Source organism: Phoca vitulina, unplaced genomic scaffold (genome assembly GCF_004348235.1).
Source record: "Phoca vitulina isolate PV1807 unplaced genomic scaffold, GSC_HSeal_1.0 scaffold12, whole genome shotgun sequence".
Classification (NCBI taxonomy): domain Eukaryota; kingdom Metazoa; phylum Chordata; class Mammalia; order Carnivora; family Phocidae; genus Phoca; species Phoca vitulina.
In genome coordinates this window covers 30,837,773-30,863,819 of record NW_022589715.1, presented here as the reverse complement: position 1 = coordinate 30,863,819, position 26,047 = coordinate 30,837,773, and the positions used below count along the sequence as shown (strand labels likewise).

At 38.6% G+C, this 26,047-nt stretch overlaps 1 protein-coding gene across 7 annotated transcripts in view; it reads left to right on the top strand.

Moving 5' to 3' along the window:
* Positions 1 to 377: 377 nt before the first annotated feature.
* AFTPH (aftiphilin) overlaps positions 378 to 26,047 on the top strand; it is a 68,522-nt gene continuing 42,852 nt past the window's right edge. The window contains exons 1-3 of one of the 7 annotated variants that reach the window (XM_032410848.1): positions 1,496 to 1,760; positions 13,662 to 13,807; positions 14,035 to 14,112. The gene's annotated coding sequence lies outside the window, so the exon portion shown is untranslated. Of the gene's footprint in view, positions 1,347 to 1,495; positions 1,761 to 12,562; positions 13,808 to 14,034; positions 14,113 to 26,047 lie in introns of those variants that run through there. The other 6 variants (XM_032410847.1, XM_032410846.1, XM_032410852.1 and 3 more) reach the window with 6 other exon arrangements.

The following is a 26,047-nucleotide window of genomic DNA, read 5'->3' as shown; positions in this document are numbered from 1 at the left end:
CACCTAAAGTCAATTCATTTCCAGTCTCTACACAAACACACACATACATTTTTTTTCTTTCCTTGGTCAATAAACATTTATAGTGACATATACATATATTTTTTTTCACGCTTGCACGCGAGCTACACCAGCAGGGGGCGAAATACAATAGGAATTTGACAAGTCATATAGATTTTTCTTTAGTGACTGAGCAATAACAAAAAATCCAGTACCACCACAAAGCAATTGGTACTCCAATTTAAAGTGATGCAGTCTCCGTATTTCTTACAGCGACTGAGTTGTAAAAAGACAAATGCGAGTCTATTTTAGCGCTCCAAGTTAATTTGTCTAGAACATTGCAGAGGCGGGATAAACCGTGATGAACTGCTTTTGTCCTTATCCTTCCCCTGATTTGTATAATTTCTCCACTCAAGGGGGTGGACACTTCTCTGTGGCTGAGGGGGTGTTTTCCGTCCTTGTTTCTTTGCGTAGCTGTTGAGCTTTGTTGTCTTGGAACTATTACCGGTGCAGGTTTGGCAAAAGTGAGCAGAATGAGCACTCAGCAGGGCTCATGATTTGCAGGGTAGGTACCCCGGGCTCATCATCCCGGACGATAACAATAATCCTTAAAGCCTTGTAGTTTGATTTTTACAGTGGTCGGTGTTCTAACAGATATTTGTGATGATAAAAAAAAAAAAGAGGGAAAGGTTATAAAAACGCAAATGATCAACTGCTCAAGACTGATGATAGAAAAAGAATCCGTTATGACCCCTGCTAGAGAAATGCATAAGTTGATTTGCTATCTTTAGCTTCATTGGATATTCTCCCGCAGCATCTATGAAAAATTACCACCGTCTCCATCTGTTAGCAAAATTCCTTTTTTTTTTTTTTTTGGTGTTGGGCTCAAAGCCGATTTGTCAGTCTTCGGCGGGTGCTTTCCCTCTTAAGACTGATTTATAACCATCTCTTTGTTATGTATCAACCACCAGCTTCCTCTTCTGTCAGTTTAAATTAAAAAGAGGAAGGGACTTGGACTGAATGAAAAGTCGTTTTTCGGGGCGAAAAGGGCAAGCCGATAAGGGCTCTCCGGTAGGTTTTTGGTGGAGAAGATATGGTTCTGTATTTCAAAATGTTGGCAATTTTATTTGGAGAGCAAGAGACTTAACTCGGTCTTGACTGAACGATATCGTTAACCGGCTGAAAAGCACCTGTCCCTCGCCTGGAGCGCAGCTTCAGCGGCAGGCGGAATGCGGAAAGACGTCTTTCCCCGCAACAGCTTGATGACTCGCAAGGAAGTAAAGAAAAAGGGCAGCTTGCCCACACCCAAAATGGCGGCCGGCACTCTGCACAACCGCGCCTGCGCAGGGGTAAGCGTTCTGTGACACTAATTCCCCTGGAGTGTCCTCCGCCCCTCCCCCCCGCACCCACCAGCGCCCGGCCCCGACCTAGCCACCGGCGCCCGGAAGTGACGTGTCGGCGGCAGCGGTTCCCCCGCTGCATGATGGGAGAGTGTGTGGAGTGGGCGGGGGGTCTCGGCGGAGGAGGAGGTGGAGGAGGCGGCGGCGGCGGCGGAAGAGGGCGGAGGGTGATGGGATGGGGGTCCCGCGACAGCGCTGAAACTCCGGGTGGGCGTCCATGGCGCTGCTTCGCTGACAGGGCTGTGAGCAGCCTGCCTTCCGCTCTCACCAGCTCCGCGTCGGACTAGCCGGTCCTTCCCCGGGGAGCCAGTTACTCCCCGGGCCCCTGAGCCATGCCCATCGCGGCCGCCCCGAACGAGCCAGGTAAGCGCCACCGCTCCGCTTCCCCGGCCGCGCGGGGGAAACAGGGTGCTGGGACCCGGCCCGGCCCGCTGGCCGGATCCTTGCCCGGGCCGGGAGCACCTGCCTGCCGCGGAGCCTGGGACTGCGGGGACAGGGACGGTGCCGGCTCTGCGGGCCTGCGGGCTCTGGACTTGGGCTCTGCTCTCTTCCGCGGCGGGTGCGGGGACGCCGGCGGCAGCGTCCAGACCGCACAGATCCCTCCCCGCCATCCCGGGCACCGGCCGGGGAAATGTGAGCGGTTCCCACATCCCCGGCCGCCGCCGACTTGCCCTGCCCCTCCGCTTCCACCTGCCCACAGCTCCGGCCGGCCGCTCCCTCCCGGGAGCTGTAGAGAAGTTTGGGGCTTTGCTCGGGCTTCCTCTTTTTCCCTCCCCCTTCCTCGTGACAGGTGTAAACACTGCCTGCTTCTCCCAGGCCCGAGGCCGGCTGCGACCGGAGTGCGGCTGCTTCCAAGGGTCTCTGAAGCAAGCGGATTTTGAGTCCTCCAACAGGCAGAGGAGAGCCCCAAAGCTCATGCATCCGCTCCTGAAAGGATCTTTTCTGCTCCTTTCTTGCACTCCTCAAGAAATAATCTGTCTCCTCCCCAGATTGCGTTCGCAAAGTTGGACCATTATTCTTTACGCTCCCAGTTTGGCAGGTGCAGTGTCTTGCTTAGGCAGAGGACAAGAGTATAGGGTGAACAGTGGTAGGGTCTTTTCTCCATTAGGAAAGTACTGAGAGTGGCTAGGTTTTTCTCTTAGTGGTTTAGCAAGTTTTAGCTTGGTTTCCCACTGAATCTTCTCTTGGGGACCGAGGAAAGGACTGACTCATATTTGTAAATATTTTAGTGGGGGCATGGGAAGGGGGCAAATTAAAAGCAGTGGTTCCGTTTCAGAGTTCTCACTTTAGGAGAAGAAAAGTAAAACTTTACTTTTGAACTTTAATCTTCCCTCTTCACTGGCTTTCACGGAGTATTTTCTCATACTCCGAATTGGGTTGTTTGGGTTTTGTTTGTTTTTTATTTTGAGGGTGGGAGGGGGAGACAGATCCTTGATGTTACATTTAATTGTTACTGTTAACCTTTTAGACATTGAAATATATGCCAAACTCTAGGGGAGACAAATGTTTCAGCACTGTTCCATGGATATAATTTGCACAGTTTATCTACATTTTATATGCTTTGCCTGCTTAAATGTTGGCTTTTGTAGTAGTCATTTTTAACTGTTTGCAGAAGTATATGTGTCTATACAGAGTACCTATGGTAGCCTTGTAAATTTTGTCCATGAGGATACAGTACATGGATTTAAAGATCTTGTATAAAATATTTAGTAAATGACACCTAGTAAATGCTTATTAGATCGAATTCCTTTATGTATCAATCAGATACATTAATCTTCAAAGTATAGATTTATTTTTAAAACCTTTAAAAAGCTCTTGTAAGAAATTCACTAGAATTCACATAATATGTAGGGCATTTGTTTTTGTTTTCGGATTTTTAACCTAGAGACTATTAAAAAATAATCCTATATTAAATGTGTCCATAATTAGATACTGAGTCCATAATTGCATGGATAAATTTTGCAGAATCCAGTTGTCTTTATGAAAATTTTGTAATCTAGATGAATCCTATTATGAAACATCATTTAAAATTTTAATTTGTTTTACTTGCAGTTAGTTAAGAGTTCAGAAAACAAGTGAAATTTGAGTACCAAATGTTTTATTTTTGTGTGAGAGCTAAATTAACAGTTTAAAAAGTCTTTGAGGGGCGCCTGGGTGGCTCAGTCGTTAAGTGTCTGCCTTCGGCTCAGGTCATGATCCCAGGATCCTGGGATCGAGCCCCGCATCAGGCTCCCTGCTCAGCGGGAAGCCTGCTTCTCCCTCTCCCACTCCCCCTGCTTGTGTTCCCTCTCTCGCTGTCTCTCTCTCTCTCAAATAAACAAAATCTTAAAAATAAAAATAAAATAAAAATAAAAAGTCTTTGCATAGCTTCCCATTGAGGAATTACCCCTTCTCTCATAACCCTACCCACCAAAACTCATAAAGGAGGCCATTACGTATTTAGGTATTTTTAAACTGTCATAAATTATTTAAATCAAATGTTTATATTGTAATTTAATGTTACCTGCAATTCATAAGTTAAAAAATAAGGACTTTATTCTCTCTTAGCAGTTTCAGTTCCTCTCTTAGCAGTTTCAGTTCCTCTTTATTTAGTCTAGTGAATCTTTCCAGCCTGAACTTCGTAAGTATTTATACTTTTTACACAATTTGAAAAATGTCTGGCATTATATGGGTTATATATATCTATCAATTCAATAATTAGTCTTTTCTCAGAGTGTGTATATATAATAACAATCACACGTCCTTTTGCAACTTTATGATAATTACTAACACTGATGAGTGAGATACTTATCTAAGTGATTTATTTAGAGTATATTAACTCATTTAATCCTCATAACAACCTTATAAACTCATAGGTGGTATCCCCATTTTTCAGAAAAGAAACTGAGGCACAGATGTTAAGCAACTTGCCTAAGGTCAAACAGCTGGTAACAGAGCCAGGATATAATATGATAGTTTTGCTTATATTTATGTAATTTTAATATAGTTTTTAAAACATGCAAAACTATACAATATATTTTCTGGGAATCATGGAATATGTAGCAAAAGTATAAAAACATTCATTGGAATGATAAATACTAAATGAGAATAAAAGTTACCTCTGAAAAACTGAAGAGGGATAAAGGATCTAGGAAGGGCCTGTGTTTTTCAACCATAGCTTTACTGTTTTTAATATAAATCTGAAGCAATTTCGTAAAAGGTTAGGATTTAACACAGCTAAGTGGTGGGTACTTGATCATTCATTATATTTTTTTCCTAAACTTGTGTGCTTGAAATCATAATAAAATAAAAGGTCAGGTTTTTCATTTTAAAATAAAGTGTCACTTTGTCTTTTAGCATTGTATATTTAAAAAGAGGACAGGGAAGTAGTTAAGTGTCATTTTGTATTGACTTTCCTTTAAAATATAAGGAGGTTCTAACTTGAAAATATTTAAAGAATTGTTCCCCTTCCGAGGTTCCTCTGCAGTAACCTCCCTTGCCTGGGCTCTCCTCTTACTCCTGCCAGCCATCTCCACAGCCCTGTATCACACTCAAACTCTAGTGTCTATTTCTGGCCTTACCCTGCGGTTGGGGCTCGTAGGTCTGGATTAGACCTATTCCCTGGGAAAAGGAAAATGTCAGAAACTATACACTGGGGAGGAAGCAGAGAGGTGGGGAATCATTGCTCATTAGTTTGGGAGAAATGAAAAAAGAAGGAAAATAGGTTTAATACTCTCTCCTTTCTTCTTCAATCTTAAGTAAACCTTGCAGAGATAAATTGCTAGTAAATTAAAGGTTGTCTGTATGCTCAAAGCTTAATTTATAAGCACTGTTTTGGTGAACAGTTCCCAGAGGAAAATAAAGTAGTAAATTAGAATAAATTTACTGTAGGCTCTATTTATGTAAATACTTTAAAAAATGCCATAAGCCATTTCAACTAACACTATGGTATTCTCTTTCATTCTTGCTGCAGTATATGAGGCCCTGTTCTAGATGCTGGGGATACTGAAATGAACAAATAAGAAAAAAAAATTGCCCTTATTGAGCTTCATTTTCTTGCATTTGTGTGTGTGTGTATATATATGTGTGGGGATTAAAAAAATAAAATATAGAGGTGGCAGATGATGATAAGTATCACAAAGAAAAACAGTCCATTTGGAAGGATATGGGAGTTCAGACTTTTTGTCTTAGAGACAGGAGTAGGAGGTTGTTTTTGTTGGGGCTTGCTGTTTTATTTAGGATGGGCTCAGAGAAAGCTGAAGACCTGAAGCTGGTGAGGAAAATACAAGGGAAGAGTGATAGAAGCGGAAGTATGCCTGGAATAGTCAAAGAATTGCAAGGGGAAAAGTAGTATATGTGATCACAGAGTTAGAGGGTAAGAGGGCAGTGTTGCAGGGCTTTGTAGAAATTCTAATGACTTTGACTTTTTACTGTGTGAAATGGGAAGCCATTGTAGGGTTTTTGAGTAGAGATGTGACATAATCTGTTTTAAAAGGTTCTGGCTAGGGGGAAAAAAAAGGATCTGGCTGGCTGCTGTACAAAAAATAGACTATAGGAGTGCAGGAGTGGAAGCAGGAAGATTCCATTAGGAGGTGGTTACAGTGATATGGACAGTTTCTTGAATTGGAACCTCTAGTAATTTCCCCATTGCTAAATTCAAAAAACTTAGAGGTACTCCCTTCTGAAAATTCAAGGCCCTCACAGCCCACTTTTCCAGCATACTGCCTACTTCCTTCATATATCCTACATTCTAACCAAACTCCTATTATGTGACTTACTGTTCTTTGACACTTGCCCCATACTTTATTTTTAGTGCCTGCTGTTACCTCTGTCAGTTAAAACCCTTTTCATTTCAGATTCTATCTCTACGAAGCTTTTTCTCATTTTCACCATTCTTCCTCTTTGCAATCAAGTAAGATCTTTTTCTTCGAATCCTTGTAACTACATTTTACTTCATTTGATGTTTATATTCTGGCTTGTGTTAATTTTATTGTTCTCTTCTGTTGTTCCCCCTAATTAGTTATAGTTTTCTTTAAGATTGTGACTCCTTTTACTCATTTCTACCTCTTATAGAACCTAGCACAGTTTTGTATGTAGTAGATGCTCAGAAATAGTGGCTGTATATATATATTTTAATTTTTGAAAATAGTCTTTTATTACAGGGGCATTGTAGAAAATTGGCAAGCAAAAAAAAAAAAAAGAAAATCACATTCCTGCTATTCAGAAATATCCCGTTAACAGTTTAATGTATAACTTTCCCCACATTATATATGTGTGTGTGTGTATGCCCTTTTAACAAACTGAAGTCTTATCATAGACTTCAGACTGTTTTGTTTTGTGTTAGTCAACTAAACTTCCCTTGCCATTTCAGAAAATTTTCATCTAAACTAATATTGAAGGCTATATTCAAATTCTTCCCCAGGTGGATATCTCTTTTCAGTTGATTTGTCCAAATCAAATCCATATTATATTTTTTCTGGTTATTAAAATTACGAAAGGATAATATGTTTATTATAGAAGAGTTGGAAGATGTGGAAAAGCATAAAGAAAACTGGTATGCCCCTTGATGGCAGGGACTCATCTGTTTTAATGCCTGGCGCAGAGTAACACTCAGTAAATATATGTTAAAAGGAATAATATGTGTTAAAAGGAATATTAGTCATCACACTACAAAGAGATAACCAAATGTTTTGGATTGCATTCAGTTTTCCCGCCTCCCCCCCACCCCCGCCCCTCCGTGGGTATATGAGTGTCATATACACATGTATGTATGAATCATATTATATCTTGGTGAAAAAGTTTGTGATCTTTGACTTTGTTTTTGGTTATTTCCATAGGACTGAGTCTTAGAAGTGGAGTTACTAAATCAAAGGGAAAACCAGTTGCTTTCCAAGAGGTTATAATAAAATCACTTATCTACAAGCAGTGTTTGAGAGTACCCATCTTCCTTTAATCTCCTCAGGTGATCAGTAAAAATGCAGTTTTTAAACTGCTTACCTGAATTTTTTTTTTGGATTTAGGCTTTTCAGCAGTATGGAATATTTGCGTAATTTAAACATTTTTGAGGGGTTTAAAGGGAGATGTGTCCTTATTTGATATGAATTTAAAATTGCTTAATGACATGTTCTTTTTTTTTCTTTTTTTAAGATTTATTTATTTATTTGACAGAGAGAGACACAGCGAGAGAGGGAACACAAGCAGGGGGAGTGGGAGAGGGAGAAGCAGGCTTCCCACGGAGCAGGGAGCCCGATGCGGGGCTCGATCCCAGGACCCTGGGATCATGACCTGAGCCGAAGACAGATGCTTAACCAACTGAGCCACCCAGACGCCCCTGCCATGTTCTTTTTAAAATAACTCTGATTATGTTAGCAAGCTATTTAAGTACAAGAAAGACAACATTAGGGGCGCCTGGGTGGCTCAGTCGTTAAGTGTCCGCCTTCGGCTCAGGTCATGGTCCCAGGGTCCTGGGATCCAGCCCCGCATCCGTCTCCCTGCTCAGCGGGAAGCCTGCTTCTCCCTCCCCCACTCCCCCTGCTTGTGTTCCTGCTCTCACTGTGTCTCTCTCTGTTAAATAAATAAATAAAATATTTAAAAGAAAAAAAAAAGACATTATCTTCTGGAACTATGTTGTGCAGCACAATAACCACTGGCCACGTGTCACACTTTTAATAAAGCCAGTCCAAAGTAGATGTGCTCTAAGTGTAAAAAACACACCAGATTTCAAAACTAATGTTAAGATATATATTTTAGGTTGTTCATATATTAAGATAATTTAAATGCTTTGAGTTAAGCATATAATTTCATCTGCTTTTTTAATTGACCGTTGGAAGAGTTAAAATTGTATATGTGGCTCGAGTTGTATTTCAGTTGGACAGTGCTGCTCTGGAGCATGACACTGACTTATTTTTATCTATGGAAAAGAAATATAAGATTAACTTCACTACTCTGGAAAGCAGTAAATAAGTTTTTAAAAATCACTTCTTATATTTCAGTTTGTCAGTATGTTTTTCATAGGATGCACAGTATGCACAGTCATTTTTCAAATTATAAGTGTTTAATTACAGACTATAACTTACTGCAGTTCTTATGCTCTGAATGAAATATAGGACTTGGGGGAGGGTGTTAGGAAATTTACCTGAGAAATTGATCCCTCATCTAAGAATTGAAGGATGTGTGGGAATGTTTTAGGCAATAGGACTACAGGTGCAAAGGCCGTGTGGCACAAAAGAATGTTTGCCTTTCAATAAATCAAAGAGGGCCTGGTTTAGAGCATTGGAAACAATAGGGGAAGGGAAGAGAAGGTGACTGGAGAGATGGGAATGGCTTATATAAATTTTATTAAAGATTTTTAAAAAATCTTTATCACCATCAGGGAATCAGTGTGATCAGATTGACTTTTTAAAAGATTACTTCGGTTGGGCATGATTGAAACCAGTCAGGAAGGGGCTGTTTAAATGATAATGGCAGCTTAGACCAGAACAAGTCACAGGAGGTGAAAGGAGGTACAGATATTCTAGAATTGAGGGATTTATGAGATAAAAATCGTTATTTAGAAGATAAGGGAAGGTGAGGAGCTTCCTCAAAGGTGGCCCTCATGTTTCTGACTTAGTAACTAGGTGAGTAGAGGGGCCATTCCCTGAGTTAGAGAGCCCTGGAAGAGGACCAAATTTGAGGAAGAAAAGCTTGAGTTCTCTTCCTGTTAAGCTCAGTTTGAGTTGAGGAATTCAGGTGGAGAGAACTAGTAGAGTGTTGGCCTGGCAGGTCTGGAGCTCAGGTTTGAGAGCTGGGCTGTAGGGATAAATCTGGGAGTCCTAGAATGTGGTAATTAAAGCCTTAGGTGGATGAGATTGTTTGGGGGGAAGTTGAATAAGAAAAGAGCCTGGATGAAACCTGTTAGAACTTATACTAATTTGAATATGTTTCATACTTAACAAGAAAATTTAAGTTTGTTTTGAGACTTATTTGTAAAAGTGAAAGTAAGGAGTAAATTGGATCAATTAAGTTAAATATTTCTGTTTGACATGTGTAATCAGGCAAGTAATCTAACACAATGTTTATTTGATTATTTGGAAACATACCTTTTTCCAGCAGCAGAAAACAAACTGGGCTTCTTCCCTCACGAACACGTTGAAAACAATTATGAATAAGTATTGGGTTTTTTGTTGATTTAACAGATTTAAGGAAAAATTATGTAATTCTCTCCTTAAATACTGTAACTCGCTGCATAAATTTTGAAACTCATTTTTAATTTTTTTAACAAAGCAATTTAAAATAAGAATTATTGGATAGTTCTATAATATGATAAAATGTATGTATGCCTCAGATAAAAAATCAGTATCTTAATTTAGGGGGGATACTAATGCCTACTATCACCACTACTATTAGATTTGGTATTGGAGGCATTAGCCAACGCAATCAATAAAGAAAAAGACATAAGAATTGGAAAGGAAATGGTCAAACTACTCCAGTTTGCTTATGATGTGATGGTAAACTTTACAAGTAACAGGAGCTTTCAATTTTATAAATAGTACTTAGCAGTTAGAAAATAGGATGGAGGGGCGCCTGGGTGGCTCAGTTGTTAAGCGTCTGCCTTCAGCTCAGGTCATGATCCCAGGGTCCTGGGATCGAGCCCCGCATCGGACTCCCTGCTCAGCAGGAAGCCTGCTTTTCCCTCTCCCACTCCCCCTGCTTGTGTTCCTGCTCTTGCTAACTCTCTCAAATAAAAAAATAAAATCTTAAAAAAAAAAAAAGAAAATAGGATGGAAGTGGAGACCCCATTTTACATGAGCAGCAAAAAAAAATAGATAAATAAAATACCTAGCAAGTTTTAACAACAAATGTAAAAATTCTACATTGCTAACATTGAATTTTTATGTTAAATAACAATTCCATGTTTAGGTAATAGAGGATATCATTCTTAATTCACATCTTATTATTCTTTTAAATGATACTTTTCAAAGCAAGACTTCTAGGAGTAGGATCTTTAATATTTGTATATATCTTAATGAGACCACAGTTATTTAAAGAGATAAAATGAATAATATTTCTGCCTCACCCACCCTCCAAGGTGGGTGTTTTTGGGGTATTTTCTTCTTAGTCATTGCTTATGTTTTGTAGTATTTTCTGTTTTGCTATGGTTAATAATCTCTCATCTTGTTATTTGGATGCAGAAATGTTGAGCTGGACTATTTTCAGGTAAAACACTTTTGCTACAGTGACACTCAAAATCTGAGGCATTGATTTCTTAAGACTTTTGCTTATAGTAGCTATTTTTAAAAAGTCATGGACCTTCATTAAGAGATAAATTAACTCTTTTTGCACTGGATATTTTTAATAGCATCTTTGTTCCTTAAAAAAACAAAAAACAAAAAACACCAAGAGTTTCAGGAATCTCATTCAAATTTTCTCTTTCCTGAAGCCCAAACTGGAATATTTGACTATTCGTTACTTAAAAAAAAGAGAGAATATTCATGACTTTTTACCTATAGTTAAGTTGTCATTTCTTCTTACTCCTTTCATATTTCAGACACATTCCTCTATATCATAATGAGCCAGCAGATGACAGCTTTCCATCTCATTAGGTTTCAGAAGTTTACCTGACACACAGTGCAAGTTTCGCACCTAAATAAAAAGTACAGATTTTAATCAGATTACCAGTGACCTTGGTTTCTGGAAGTAGAGAAAAGTTTGTTGTTGCTGTTCACATTCGTTTCTTAACATTCAACTGCAAGTGAAACTGATTAATTTTTTAAACATGATTTTATTTTTTCCAAGGATTCTATAACATTTAAATTATATACATAATTGCATCTGTTTCAAGGATTATGGCAGTAATTTAAATTTGATCCTTTAAGGAAATCTTCCAAGTTTCATTTAAGAAAAATATCAAAAATTTTATGTTGTAAACTCTTTTTAAATCTTGAGTGTGAAATTTCTTTATGATATTCTCAGATAAATGTGTATGACAGAACTTTAAGAAATGTTTGTACGATTAAATCATTGTAAGTAGGGGAAAACTTTTTATAAGAAAAATTACAATTTCATTGATTTACCTGTATCAGTGAGTTCAGTGAAGTTTACAGACATTTATGTCATCCCCAAAGTTATAAAGTCCGGTGATATTCTTATCCTCTGGAAACTTAACTCAGTGGCTCTCAAGCTTTGCTGACAATCAGCATCATCTTTGAAACTTTTAAAAAAATACCAATCTTTAGGTCCACCTGTTCTATTAAAAAAGGAAAACTTTAGGGGCACCTGGGTGGCTCAGTCGTTAAGCGGCTACCTTCGGCTCAGGTCATGATCCCAGGGTCCTGGGATCGAGCCCCGCATCGGGCTCCCTGCTCGGCGGAGAGCCTGCTTCTCCCTCTCCCTCTGTCTGCTGCTCTGCCTACTTGTGCTCTCTCTCTCTCTGTTAAATAAATAAATAAAAATCTTTAGGAAAAAAAAAACTTTATTTAAAAAAAAGGAAAACTTAATACAAAGCTAAGATTGAGTAACATTGGTTTATAGGCTACTAGGGGAGAAAAACATGGAAACAAATTTGATTTATTTTGTCAAATGTAATAAAAGAGGTAGATATAAAGAAGGATTAATTAATTCAGAAAGGCAACCTAACATAATGAAAACACTGACTGTAATGTTAGAGCCCTACTTTCCATACTTAGTCTGTATGAGACCGTGAGCAGATTATTTGACCTCTCTAAGCCTGGTTTTTCCTCCATAAAAATGAGTAGTTAAGATTAAATTGGATAGTGTATGAATAGCACCTAGCATAGTACCTATGACATAATAACTTGATAAGTATTGGTGATCTCACTTCACAGAAAACTTCATGACTGAATAGGGTTTGAAGGTATAGTAAATGGGTTCTCCAAACAGGTAAGGATAGTAGAAGAAATGACATGTGACAACCTAGAGGTAACAGTGGGTGGAGGAACCAGGGGGTACTTTTGTTTGGCTGGAGCAAAGAGAGAGTGTCTTAGCCATGTTGGATAAAATAGGAGTTTCAAGTAGACTGTAGTAATCCTGGCCAAAAATAATGAGGCCCTGAAATAAGCTATTGGTTGTGGGATGTTAAAACAAATATAGTAAGCAATATAGAAAATTTAATTTGTGGTTGATTTAATTTGTGGTATGGGGGTGGCGAAGGGGGAACGGTCAGGGCTAACACTCAGATTTCTGGACTTAGAATTCAGAATGTTGTATAGGAAGAAGTGGTTTCTGTTCTTTGAGTAGAGGTTGACTTCAGTTTTGGAATTGGAGAATATGAGATCTCTTTGGGACATCCAAGTAGAGATACTCAGAAAGGCATTTGGGTAGACAGATCTGGAGGTTGGGCAGCTTGTAGATAGATAGGGGTTTTGGCATTATGAACATATAAAAACAAAAGGTGGATGAGATCTCTCCAGGATAAGAATATGGGGAGGCCAAGGCCTGGGAAACACTGAAATTTAAGAGGCAAGCAGAAGAAGCAGATCCGTTGAAGGAGGAGAAAGGCTATGGTAAGTAAGAGAATCAAGAGAGAATGCCTTTCAGAAATGCTTTTTTCACTTAAAAATGTGTTTTAGACACATTTCCTGATTAGTAATGTAGCTTTATCTTTTTTTTAATGGCTATATTTTTTATTTACCCTATTCCTTATTGATAAATATTTATTTTCAGTTGCTTTTTAAACAAACTGTAGGAATTAACATTTATGTGGAATGATCTTTGTATACTTGTATGAATGCTTCTATAGGCTACATTCTTGTGGATGAAATTGTTTAGTCCAAAAAATATGCATTAAATTTTTTGGTATATTGCAGAATTGCCTGGAGTATGAACCAACATTTACTCCCACCAATAGTATCTTTAATTTTATTCTTAAAGTGACTTGCTTTCTAGATTGGGGGTAGTATGAATTTGAAAAATAAATAGTATTTTTTATTACTATATGTAAAATTCTGTGAAGAGAAAAGGAATACTTTCATTTTATCAAATTACTTGGTTCATTCAAATAATGTAATTTAAGAATGCATTTTGTCCTTGTAAGCACCAGATCAAGGAGGAGTTCTTTGTTTTGAAAGAAGCTCTGTTTGCTCCTCTTATATGCTGGAAGCAATAATTGGATTTAGAGGAAGTGGATCAGAAGGAAAGAGAATGATAGTATTATTGTGAGGGGGATTAAACCTTGAACAAAATTGATGCGTGCAAGCAGTTCTTGTTATGGTAGACATACATTATTAACACAAATTCTGTGCTAAGATTTTGCAGAGATAATTTTGAATTTTTTTCTTGTTGTAGCAGACTTTAAGCAATGGCTACAAGACTGTAAAATGAGTTATTCCTATAAAACTGATCATAGGAGAATTGATGTCTTAGAAAATACCCAGAATAGAAATACTGCAGAAGTTTTAAATCACCTTATATCGTGCCGCTTACATAGTTTAAAGGTAAATATATGGACAACTTTCAAATTTTTTTTATTGATTACTTGACATTGTTCATAACATCTATATAGAAGGACCTGCATTTCCCTAACCTCAGTGATACTAATAATATTTAGGGGAAATTGACTGTTAATTTTGGTCATTTTCTTTAAATTCTTCAGTGTCCTTTTTGTCTTTTTTTTTTTTTTTTTAACTTTGGGTTATGACCTATTTCTGGTTTATAAATTTAGGTTTGTAAAATCAATTTAGGGGATCCTGACCAGCTTTTAAGAAAAAATGAAACTATCAAGAGTACCCAGAGAGTAAGGGTAAGTACTCTTTGGTGAAATTCTTTTTACCCTTTAGCCTTTCTACCTCTCAGGAGAAAGTAAAACTTTAAACCAAGGAACACCACCATTAAAAGGTCAACCACCTAGAATTTGTTTGCTATGGGAATTCCTTCCATAGTTTCCATAAAGGTTATCAGTACAGGGGGACCTACTTGTGGCATTACCTGTGTATACCACACACACATACACTCTTGAGCACTGTTTTGTAATGTGTTTATATTTGGTTTTTCACATATACAAAGCTTTTGTTTTATAGTAACTCATCCCAAGAAGGTCATTATATGTTATTATTTGTGGATGATTTATGACTATTTTTAAGTCTGGTTCATCATCTGGTTTCCTTCTCACAGGTTTCTAGGTTATCTTTTTCTCAGTTGATGGGTGGTCAGGGAACAAATTAAAGTAACAAATATCACTTAACAAAGACAATTTGTGAGGTAAATCTGCTGGTACATAGGTCATATTTTAAAGCCAAATTTGTGAGTTATAGATTATGTAGGACACTGCATCCTTTCTCATTAGCTCAGATAATTGAATTCTAACTGCATTTGGTTGCAGTTTTAGAACTTTTACTAGATGGTTTTTTCTCTAAAAGGTGAGTTGCTCTCATGGTAGATATTTATAATACAGAGAGTAGCACTATCAGGAAGGGCAGCTGCCAAAGGCCTGCCAACGTATACGTATTTTAGTTACAGACTAGAGGGGGGGTTTCCATTTTGAAAGTCCACAAAGTAGGTTTTGTGTTTTTGGTTTTTATTTTCTTCAGAATACCATGGGATCTTGAGGTTTAACTCATCAGTCTTGACCAGAATTTAAATCTAAAGCTTTACAGTAAGAAATTTCTTTCAAAACATGTCAGCAGTTCATGTCGGCTGATTGCAAATCTGTGGGAAATTTTACATGGAGTATTAAAGTTGCTGGGAGCAGAGAACAAGAGCAGGGGAAATTAGTTGGGCCATCCAGAGTCGCATCACGCTCTGGAGAAACCAGCTGACACCTCCACTTATGGTGAGAAACTGCCTCAAATCAAAGCAGAGAGTCATACTAGCTGGTCTGTTAAAAACACATGAACAAAAATTTGTCCTTTAGCTGTTTTGTTTTTTTTTCCCCTAGCTTGCATATAAATACTGCCCCTCTCAACATATTCTTTTTTCAGACAGTTGCAGCACAAATGATTGGATTTGCTTTCTTTTACATGTATTAGATTTCAGACCAGCCTCTCTCAGATCACACTTACTTACCTTAACTGAACTTCAGTGTTTCCTAACTTAATTGGTGGAGCACCAGAGCTAGGGTTATAGAAACCTAGTGGGAGGTGGAGGAGGAGACAGTTCACCAGTAGTCAGTGGAGTAAATGCCCCAGCAAAAACAATAATAGTGTATTCAGTTCCTCCTGTGCACCAGGCCCTGAGGATGCAGTGGCCAACAGCAGAGGCCTGCCTATTCCTGCACATTTCCAGTCTTTTGAGCTCAAGTAAAGTACCTCTTGCAAGAGCAGTTTCAGTGGAGTGGTAGGATAGAAGCCAGATTGTGCTGGGTTGAGGAGTGAGTGGGAGGTTAGGAAGTAGAGATAGCGAATAGATAGGGCCCTTTGAAGAAGCTTGGTGGTGAGGAGGAGGAGAGCTAGAAGGACACAGAAGGGAGGAGTTTGTTTTGTTTTGCTCTGATTTGTTTGAGGTTGGAAGACTCTTGAACATTTACAAGCTTGATGAGAAAGCATCAGTAGTAATGGAGAAATTCAAAGGGTCCTCTGGAGCAAGCAATTCAGATAGAGAACAGAAGGTCCAGGGGTTATCTGTAGACAATATTGTAGATGTAAGCAAGATTTTAGTGAAAGGACATGAAACTGAAGTAGTTCCTGCTTTTAGATTCTGTTTTCGTCGCAAAGTTTCAGGGATATTAGAGGGAAAATTAGAGTGGCTAATTTATTCTGTAACTGTAATAAGAGCAGAGAGTACTAGGGAAAAAACTGTTTCCCAGGGCTAATGCATCCATCCTCTCACTGCTGCTTCTGTTTTGTTGTCTTTGTTATCAACAGTTATCCAGTATCATTTATTCAACTTCAAGTTGAAGTGCCTTTTGGGGAATAATAGCTAGTAATCTCTCAAATATGGTCAGTTGATATGATGAATTCAAGGTAAAGCAATTTCAGATGTTTTTATTTATCTTGTTTAATTTTTACTGTGCAGCCATACAAACACAAATAAAATGTCTTACAGATTTACGTAGAAAGTTAAAATACACAGTAAAAGGAAAGCTCTTTCTTAGGAATTTTTGAAAACTACCTTCTGTAAAATTATTAACTCTTACTGCTATTTAGCAACATTCATTGAAGAGTGAATGTGAGTTGCTGCTTATTGTCATCATTTACCTTATATGTATGATATTTGTACTTTTGTGAATCATCCTTATTGACATCCTTATTTGTGAATCATCCTTCCCCATCAAAATCAGGAAGACAGAAAATTTGGTTGTCATTTTTGGCAGTCTGGCCTTTTGAGGGTGATCAACTTAGTTATAAAGATATTTTGCCGCTTGTTTCATTCTTCACCACATTTTTAATACTGTGTACATTAATATTAAAAGAAGACATTCACCTCTTGGCATTTTTGTTGGTTATTAGGTTGTAAGCATCTTTTTTTCTACTTCCAAATTATTGTGGAAGTTTCAGAAACCTTTAAGGTGATTCTTGTAATTTTAGTATTTGCTGTCAATTATTTCTGCAATAAGACATTTTTCGAGTGTTTTATTAGCTTGTGACTGATTCACTGCTTAGTAGTTACACTACCATGAGGGATTATTTAACCTCTGTAAGCTTTTATTTGTAAAATGAAGGTAATAATCTCTACCTCATAGCATAGTATGAGGACTAAATGAGATAATTCATGAGTACTTTTCACATAGTATCAACACATAGTAAGCGTTGAATAAATGTTAACTTGATATTGGTATAAGCACTGGGAACATACTATTTGTTCAACGAATTTTTTTTTTTAAGTTTTTATTTGAGAGAGAGTGAGCGAGAGAGAGAGCATGAGCGGGGTGGAGGGGCAGAGGGAGAGGGAGAAGCAGACTCCCCGCTGAGCAGGGAGCCTGACCAGGGGCTCAATCCCAGGACCTTGGGATCATGACCTGAGCCAAAGACCAGATGCTTAACCAGCTGAGCCACCCAGATGCCCCTCAACAAATGTTTTAAATAATACTGCATGTTATGCAGTTGATGTCTATGATGTCTTGGGTTTTTGTTTTTAAATCGGCAAGTTTGAAGGAATTATGGGATCTCTTAAAAATATTCAGCTTCGGGGCACCTCGGTGGCTCAGGTGGTTAAGCGACTTCCTTCGGCTCAGGTCATGATCTTGGAGTCCCGGGATCGAGTCCTTCATTGGGCTCCCTGCTCAGCAGGGAGTCTACTTCTCCCTCCGACTCTCCCCACTCTCATACTCTCTCTCTCTCTTTCTCTATCTCATTCTCTCTCTCTCTCAAATAAATAAAATCTTTATAAAAAAAATATTCAGCTTGGGGATTATGGAAGTTTGATTAAATAGCCTTGAAGTTTGCAGCCTGTTTTGAAGGGAGTCCTACAAACAAATAACAACAACAAAACTTTTCTCAATTCTTTACTAAAAAGCATCTATTTCTAGGGGCTCTCCTTGTTTTGTTATCATAGAGCTAATATAATAGGCTGAGGACAAAGCACTCAGAAAATGAAAATTATCATTCTTGTAGATTTTCAATTTTAGAAGCATGAAAACTTTTGTGACATCATGCATGGTCCAGTCATTTCTAGTTGTATGGAAAACCAGAAAGTTAACTAAAACATATCGCTCAGAAGAAGGGCTCTTTCTGAGACAAGACGATGAGGTGACTCTTAAGCAGAATGTAAGCTGGGCAGATTCAATGAGACTATATTTTGATAGTATCTTAAAACTCCCGTGAGGATATTACAAGTAAAGATTTGAATAATTTAGGGGTGCCTGGGTGGCTCAGTCGTTAAGCGTCTGCCTTCGGCTCAGGTCATGATCCCAGGGTCCTGGGATCGAGCCCCGCATCAGGCTCCCTGCTCTGCAGGAAGCCTGCTTCTCCCTCTCCCACTCCCCCTGCTTGCGTTCCCTCTCTCACTGTCTCTCTCTGTCAGATAAATAAATAAAATCTTTAAAAAAAAAAAAGATTTGAATAATTTGAACTACCGCAATAGCAGGCAACATTTGTAATGCAAATCGATGTTGTTAATTGCTTATGTAACATTTTCGTTCATTTTTCTAAAGAAAATACACATTTTTTTCCCCATCACTCACCCAAATGATTTGACAAGTGACTCATTAAAAACCTCAGACATCATGGTAAGAAGGTAGCAGTTTTTGTGTGTGTGATCCATTAACTAAACCTTGCTGGTGTAGTTTGTGCTACTTAAAGCTTATAGCACAACTTCAGATATGGTTGTCTGTCTTTTCTTTTCTCATTTCTTACCACCATCCTTCTGCTTGTTTGTGTTCTCCATTACCCCCACCCCCATTCCAGTCCAGTAAAACTAAGTTTGGAGTGAAAGGTCCTCAGTAAAGCTGGGGATTGTATTATCTGGGTGTGTTTATCTGGCCTTGAAAGTTGATGTACACATTGATGCAGCTTGGCTGGAGCCCTATAAAACGTGGGAGTTTCTTTCTGGTGAGTTTTTAGCTTGTCTGGAAGGTTCTCTCAGTGTTTGAATCTGGGAAATTCCTAAAGGGCCTCTTAGAGACCCCACCACTACCACCAAATGTGAGCCCAAAGACCCTTAAGATAGTTAATACTCTGTGTGAATGATGGAGGATAGAGGGGTGGTCAAGGATTAACTCTATCTTAGAGGAATATGTAGAATCCTTTCCATCCCAACCAGGTACCTTCTTAGAAGCTTTTATTCTTGTGGTCTTTTCTCTAAATGGATAGTATCTACAGCCAGTTTACTTCAAGTTACTACTGAGGACATCTGGGTTGTATTGTCCTGTTCCTCATCAAAACCTCCATTCTTTTAATAGACTACTATTAACCTCTGTGGTCTCAGTCCTTCAACCTTGGGCATTGTTTCATATTTTCCAGGGATGGGTTATAGAAATTGGCAATAAAGTCAATGTCATGTATCTTTAGTGTTAGTAATATTTTTTTTTTTAAATGTTTTTTTTTTTTTTTTTTTTAAAGATTTTATTTATTTATTTGAGAGAGAGAATGAGATACAGAGAGCATGAGAAGGGGGAGGGTCAGAGGGAGAAGCAGACTCCCTGCTGAGCAGGGAGCCCGACGTGGGACTCGATCCCGGGACTCCAGGATCATGACCTGAGCCGAAGGCAGTCGCTTAACCAACTGAGCCACCCAGGCGCCCCAGTGTTAGTAATATTTTTAAGTGACTTATTCTTTCAGTGACCTTTTAAAGTATATGCAGAGTCATGTGAATGTTTTTGGCAACCAAGCAAACATTGGCTTAGATTTTTGTTAAGGGTAGATTATGGTTTGAACCACAGACTTGGTGTAAGTTAAAATGTAATGGTAGTTGATAACTTGCTGAGGCACAGAATGTGCCAGGTACTGAAGGTCTGTTACCTGTAATCCTCACAACAGCATTGAAAGGGAGGAACTGCTGGCCCTTTTTTATAGATAGGAAACTGAAGCTCAAGGAGGGCAAACTCACATAATTAGTAAATGAGGAAACTGGAATCTGAACCTAGGATCTATCTGACTCCAAGTCCAAGATCTTTCTCCTATACCATGCTACTTTTTGAGACATACATATATTACCTTAAATCCCAGTTAGGCAAAGTATAAATAAGCAAACTTTTTTTTATTAGAATGGTATGCTTATTATTATGGTCCCATATGCATTCACTTGTAATGTAGTTGTTGTTAATCTAAATATATTGATTTTCTGAGAAATACTTTTTGTTTTTTATTGTTGCATACATACAGCAAAGCGTACAAGTCCTAAGTGTACGGTGGGATGAATTTTTACAAATATATGTGCCTGTGTAACTAGTACTCTGATCAAGAGAAAATAACATTCGCACACACCAGGCTCTTTTATACCCCCTTCCAGTCAATACTGTACCTGCTATAGGTACCCCTATTCTGAATTATCACCATAGTTTAGTTTTGCCTGTTTTAGACTTCCTAGAAATGGAATCACACAATATATATTTTGTGTGTATATATCTGGTTTCTTTCACACATCATGTCTGTGATAGTCATCCATGTTGTTGCATGTAATAATAATTCATAATGTACCCCATTTGTGTGTGTGTGTGTGTATATATATATATACACACACACAATGATTCATTTTAACCATTCTGCTGATGGACACTTGGGTTGTTTTAATTAAGAATAAAGTTGTCATGAACAGTCTTGTACATGCCTTCAGTGCATGAATGTACTCACTTTTGTGGAGTATGTACCTGGTACAGTTTTAGTATATACTGACAAACAGTTTTCCACATGTGTATACTAGTTTACACTTGAACCATTAAAGTATGAGAACACCAGTTGTTCCATATTGTTGCCATTGGTAGCTATGATTAAAATTGTTTTGTTTTGTTTTAAAGATTTTATTTATTTATTTGACAGAGAGAGCGCAAGAGAGGGAACACAAGCAGGGGGAGTGGGAGAGGGAGAAGCAGGCTTCCTGTGGAGCAGGGAGCCCGACGCGGGGCTCGATCCCAGGACCCAGGGACCATGACCTGAGCCGGAGGCAGATGCTTAACGACTGAGCCACCCAGGCATCCCTAAAATTGTTTTGTTTTAATTTTAGCTGTTCTGGTGGGTGTATAGTAGTGTCTTGCTGTGTTTTAATATGCATTTCCCTGACGACTTTTCATATGCTCACTGGCTATTTGGATAATCTGTTTTGTGATTTACCTGTTCAGGTATTTTGGCCATTTTTCTATTGGGTTGTCTCACATTGATTTGTAGGAATTCTGTATATATTCTGGCTCTGAGTTCTTTGACAGTTATATGTACCACAGCTTTCTTCTCCCAGGCAGTGGCTTGCCTTTTCACTCTCTTAATTTCGTTCTTTAGGTGAACAGAAGTTTTAGATCTTCGTGAAGTCCAATGTATCATTTTCTCTTTTATGATTACTGTTTTCTATGTCCTATTTAAAACACCTTGCCTTCCCTAAGGTCATGAAAAATCTCTTAAGTTATCTTGTAGAAGGTTGATTGTTTTTACCTTTCACATTTAGGCCTACAGTCTGTCTGGAGCTGATTTTTGTGTGAGTTATTAGGTAGAATCAAAGATTGATTCCGCCTGTGTAGGTATTTACTTGATCCGGCACTGTTTGTTCAAAGAAAAGGCTTGTCCTTTCCCCCTCCACACTGCAATGGCATCTTTGTTATCACATGACATGTAGCTTTAAACCAGGTCTTGATATCTGGTAACTTAAGTGCTCCAACTTTCTTTCTTTTGGGAAACTATTTTTAAATTGCCAGATAGTCTTAGGTGATAGTTAGCCCCATTCCTCCTTTTATTCCTCTGTGTTCCCAGGCCCACCTTTCCACTTGACCCCAGAGGTTTCAACCTACAGACCTACCACCTCTTCTTTTCCATGACCATTTCAGACCTGAGGCTAGAACTCCTTGAGCAGGTGCAACTTCTTTTCTTATGAGAGATTCATACTGAATCACTTTCACCCATTGTATGCCTTGTTGCCCTGGCAACTAATCTGGCACAGGACTCAGGGTTCCACTGCTGATTGCTGCTAGGATTGTGGATTATTCCCCTGGCCCCTCTGTAGTCAACTCCTATAATAGAATTACCAAACCCAAGATCCTTTGATTTTCATGGTTTGTAGCCCTGAAGGTCGTCTTTGGCTTGCATTTTTATTTACTATTTTTCACTTATGTTGTCCCCTAGGCTCTGTATTAAGGATGTGATTTCCCATGGACAGATCTCCAAAGTGCAGGAGGTCTGCCAAATTCTCTTATCTGCATGCTCTAACTAGCTTCAGGATACCCCATTTATTACCCAAGCATGAAAGCCCTGTGTCTACTTTTTGTGTATACTATAGCTTGACTCTTTCCTAGATACCCCGATTACTTGTTTAAACAGTTACTTGCTCAAGAGGTCTTGGAATAAGCAGGCATAAAAATGGGAATTTGAACATGCCCTTCTACACACACACACAAACACACACACGTGTGTGCATGTGCTTGTTCAGATGATAAAGAAATTAGAAAACTGATTAGAACTCCTTGTGGTGTGAAGTAGTCCATTAAGAAGGATGAAGAAACAGTAACAGTTATTAAGGTTGCTGTGTGCCAGGCACAATATTAAAGTAGCTCATCTATCCCTTTTTCCTGTTAAGTAGGAATAGCTATTTTAAGTCCATATTTTCTGTGTAAAAAAAAAAAAAAGGCTTTGTCAAAGTCAAACTTAATAAGTTAATTCATCATACAAATACTTCAATTAACAAATAGTACTTCAACTAACAAATTTTACTGAGTTGGAAAATTCTGGAAAGTTTCAAGCCTCCTCCACACTGGCTGGTTGGCATTCTTGACTGAAACTTGAGAGTAGCATTCTCTTAGATTTTTTTTTTTTAAAGATTTTATTTATTTATTTGACAGAGAGAGACACAGCCAGAGAGGGAATACAAGCAGGGGGAGTGGGAGAGGGAGAAGCAGGCTTCCCGCTGAGCAGGGAGCCCGATGCGGGGCTCGATCCCAGGACCTGGAATCATGACCTGAGCCGAAGGCAGATGCTCAATGACTGAGCCACCCAGGCGCCCCTCTCTTAGATTTTTGAAGGATGAATTGGACCAAAGCCAAAACCTGCTGAAGGGGAATATGTAGCCCAAGTTCTTCCCATCAGTAGGTGACACAGTTTTGAGAAAGAAGGAAATGTTCATAGTCTGGGAGGCTGACAGAGCTTGTTGCATCAAGAAGGAGAAGGAGTACTTTTTCAAGATGTGACAAGAAGAACTATTTTCTGTGTTGTTGGTTTGATTACAAAGTTTCTGATTCAGATTGGTATTTCCTTAACATCTGAGTTTGAAATAAGCCTGAACCAAGTAAAATATTTCATTTTTCAAACAATGAAAAGTTTTAGGAAAAACAGTAGGTTAACCATGAACAGATTCTACCAATAAGAAACATCACAGGTGATTCTTTAAAAAGTAAAGTATTATGGGCCGCCTGGGTGGCTTAGTCAGTTAAGCGTCTGCCTTTGGCTCAGGTCATGATCCCAGGGTCCTGGGATCAAGTCCCACATCGGGCTCCTTGCTCAATGGGAAGTCTGCTTCTCCCTCTGCCTGCCGTTCCCCCTGCTTGTGCGCTCATGTGCGCTCTCTCTCTCTCTCTGACAAATAAATAAAATCTTAAAAAAAAAAAAAGGTATTATGGAAGGTAAAATGGTACAGCACTCTGAAAAATAGTTTGGCAGGCTTTTACAAAACTAAACTTGTACTTACCATAGAACCCAGTAATCACACTTTTGGGCATTTATCCCAGAAAATAAGAACTTAGGTTAACACAAAAACCTGTACATAAATGTTGTTAGCATCTTTAATATGTATACTATTTAAATATGCTACTGGTACATATATTATTAATGTAGTTTATGTACTATTTATAATAATAAAATATAGGAGGGGCGCCTGGGTGGCTCAGTCGTTGGGCGTCTGCCTTTGGCTCAGGTCATGATCCCAGCATCCTGGGATCAAGAGTCCCACATCGGGCTCCCTGCTCGGCTGGAAGCCTGCTTCTCCCTCCCCCACTTCCCCTGCTTGTGTTCCTGCTCTTGCTATCTCTCTCTGTCAAATAAATAAATAGAATCTTTGAAAAAATAAAATAAAATATAGAACTAACCCATATGTCATTCAGTTGATAAGTAGTTGAACAAGCTGGTATATCTGTACCATAGAATACTACTTAGCAATGAAAATAATTGACCTACTGATACATGCAATAACCAGGATGGACCTTAAGGGCATTATACTTAGTGAAAAAGTCACCTTCAAGAGGTTATATACTATATAATTACATAACACTTTTGAAATGACAGAACTATGGAGACAGAACACAGATCAGTGGTTTCCCAGGGATGGGGTGCGAGGGAGGGAGCAGTTCTGTATCTTGATAGTTGGGTAGTTACACCGATGTGTACATGGGATAAAATTAAACAGAACTACACACAAATACAGGTGGATGCAAGTTTTTTTTGTTTTTGTTTTGTTTTTTTATAAAGGTGAGGACTGAAGAAGGTTTGTAGTCTAGTTAATAGTACTGTGCCAACATGGTCAATTTCCAGGTTTGCTATTATACTAGAACTGTATAAGATTCACCGTTAGGGGGAGCTAGGTGAAGGGTGTGCAAGTGTCTTCTATTTTTGCAACTTTATATTAATCTATTATTGTTTCAAAACAAAAAGTTAAAAAAAAAAATAAGGTATGTTGTACACCTATGTTCATAGCAGATTATTCACAATGGCCAAAAGGTAGAAGCAACCCAGCAGTCTGCCAGCAGATGGTAGTATATACATATAATGGAATAATATTCAGCCTTGAAAAGGATGAATTCTGACTCATGCTACACAAAATGCATGAACCTTGAGGACATTATGCTAAGTGAAATAAGCCAGTCACAGAAGGACAAATGTGTAATTCCACTTATATGAAGTACCTAGAGTGGTCTAATTCATGGAGACAAAATAGAATGCTGGTTGCAGGAGCTGGGAGGAGGGAGAATGGGGAGTTATTGTTTAATGAATACAAAAAACGGGGGCACCTGGGTGCTTCAGTTGGTTAAGCATCTGACTCTTGGTTTCGGCTCAGGTCATGATCTCGTGGTCATGGAATCAAGCCCCATGTCGGTCTCCATGCTCAGTGTGGAGTTTGCTTCTCTCTTTCTCTCGCTCTTTCTCTCAAATAAATAAAAAATAAAATCTCTTTAAAAAATGAGTACAGAAAACATTTTAATATTTTGGAAGATAAAAAGAGTTCTAAAGATGGGTGGTGGTGATGGTTGCACAACAGTTTGAATGTACTTAATGCCACTGAACTGTACACTTAAAAATGATTAAAATAGTAATTTTTTTATATTTTTAAATAGTAAATTTTATGTATATTTTGCCAGTTTTTAAAAATAAGATACTATATAAGTAACACATTTATTATACACTGTGCACATTTAAATGCAAACATAAATCTCCTTGAATGCTTTTAATTTTTTCATTTTCATTTTGAGATGATCACAAACATAGAAAAAGTTGCAAGTTCAGTACAAATAAGTCTTTTTCCAGAATAATTTGAGACTGTTGCCAACCTGATCTCCCATCTCTCCCAAGTATGTTAGGGTGCATTTCCAACAACCAAAGACATTCTCTTACATAACCACAATACTACCCTCAAAATCAAGAAATTAGAGGCGCCTGGGTGGCTCAGTCGTTAAGCGTCTGCCTTTGGCTTGGGTCATGGTCCCCGGGTCCTGGGATCAAGCCCCACATCGGGCTCTCTGCTCCGCGGGAAGCCTGCTTCTCCCTCTCCCACTCCCCCTGCTTGTGTTCCCTCTCTCACTGTCTCTCTCTCTGTTAAATAAATAAATAAAATCTTAAAAAAAAAAAAAATCAGGAAATTAGCATCAACACATTGCTCCTTGGACTTTATTCAGGTTTCACAGTCATCCCAATAATGACCTGTATAGAAAGGGAAGCCAGTTGAAAATCAGGTGTTGAATTTACTTGTCATGTCTCTTTAGTCATCTTCCGTTTGGAAGAATTCTTGAGTTTTTCCTTAACTTTCATGACATTGATACTTTTGAAGATTACAGGCCAGTTGTCTTGTAGACTAACTCTCAATTTGAATTTGTCTGAAGTTTCATGAGTAGATTCAGGTTGTGTATTTTGGGCAGGAATATTCCAGGAGTGATCCTGTGTTCTTGTTGCATCTTGTCAGGT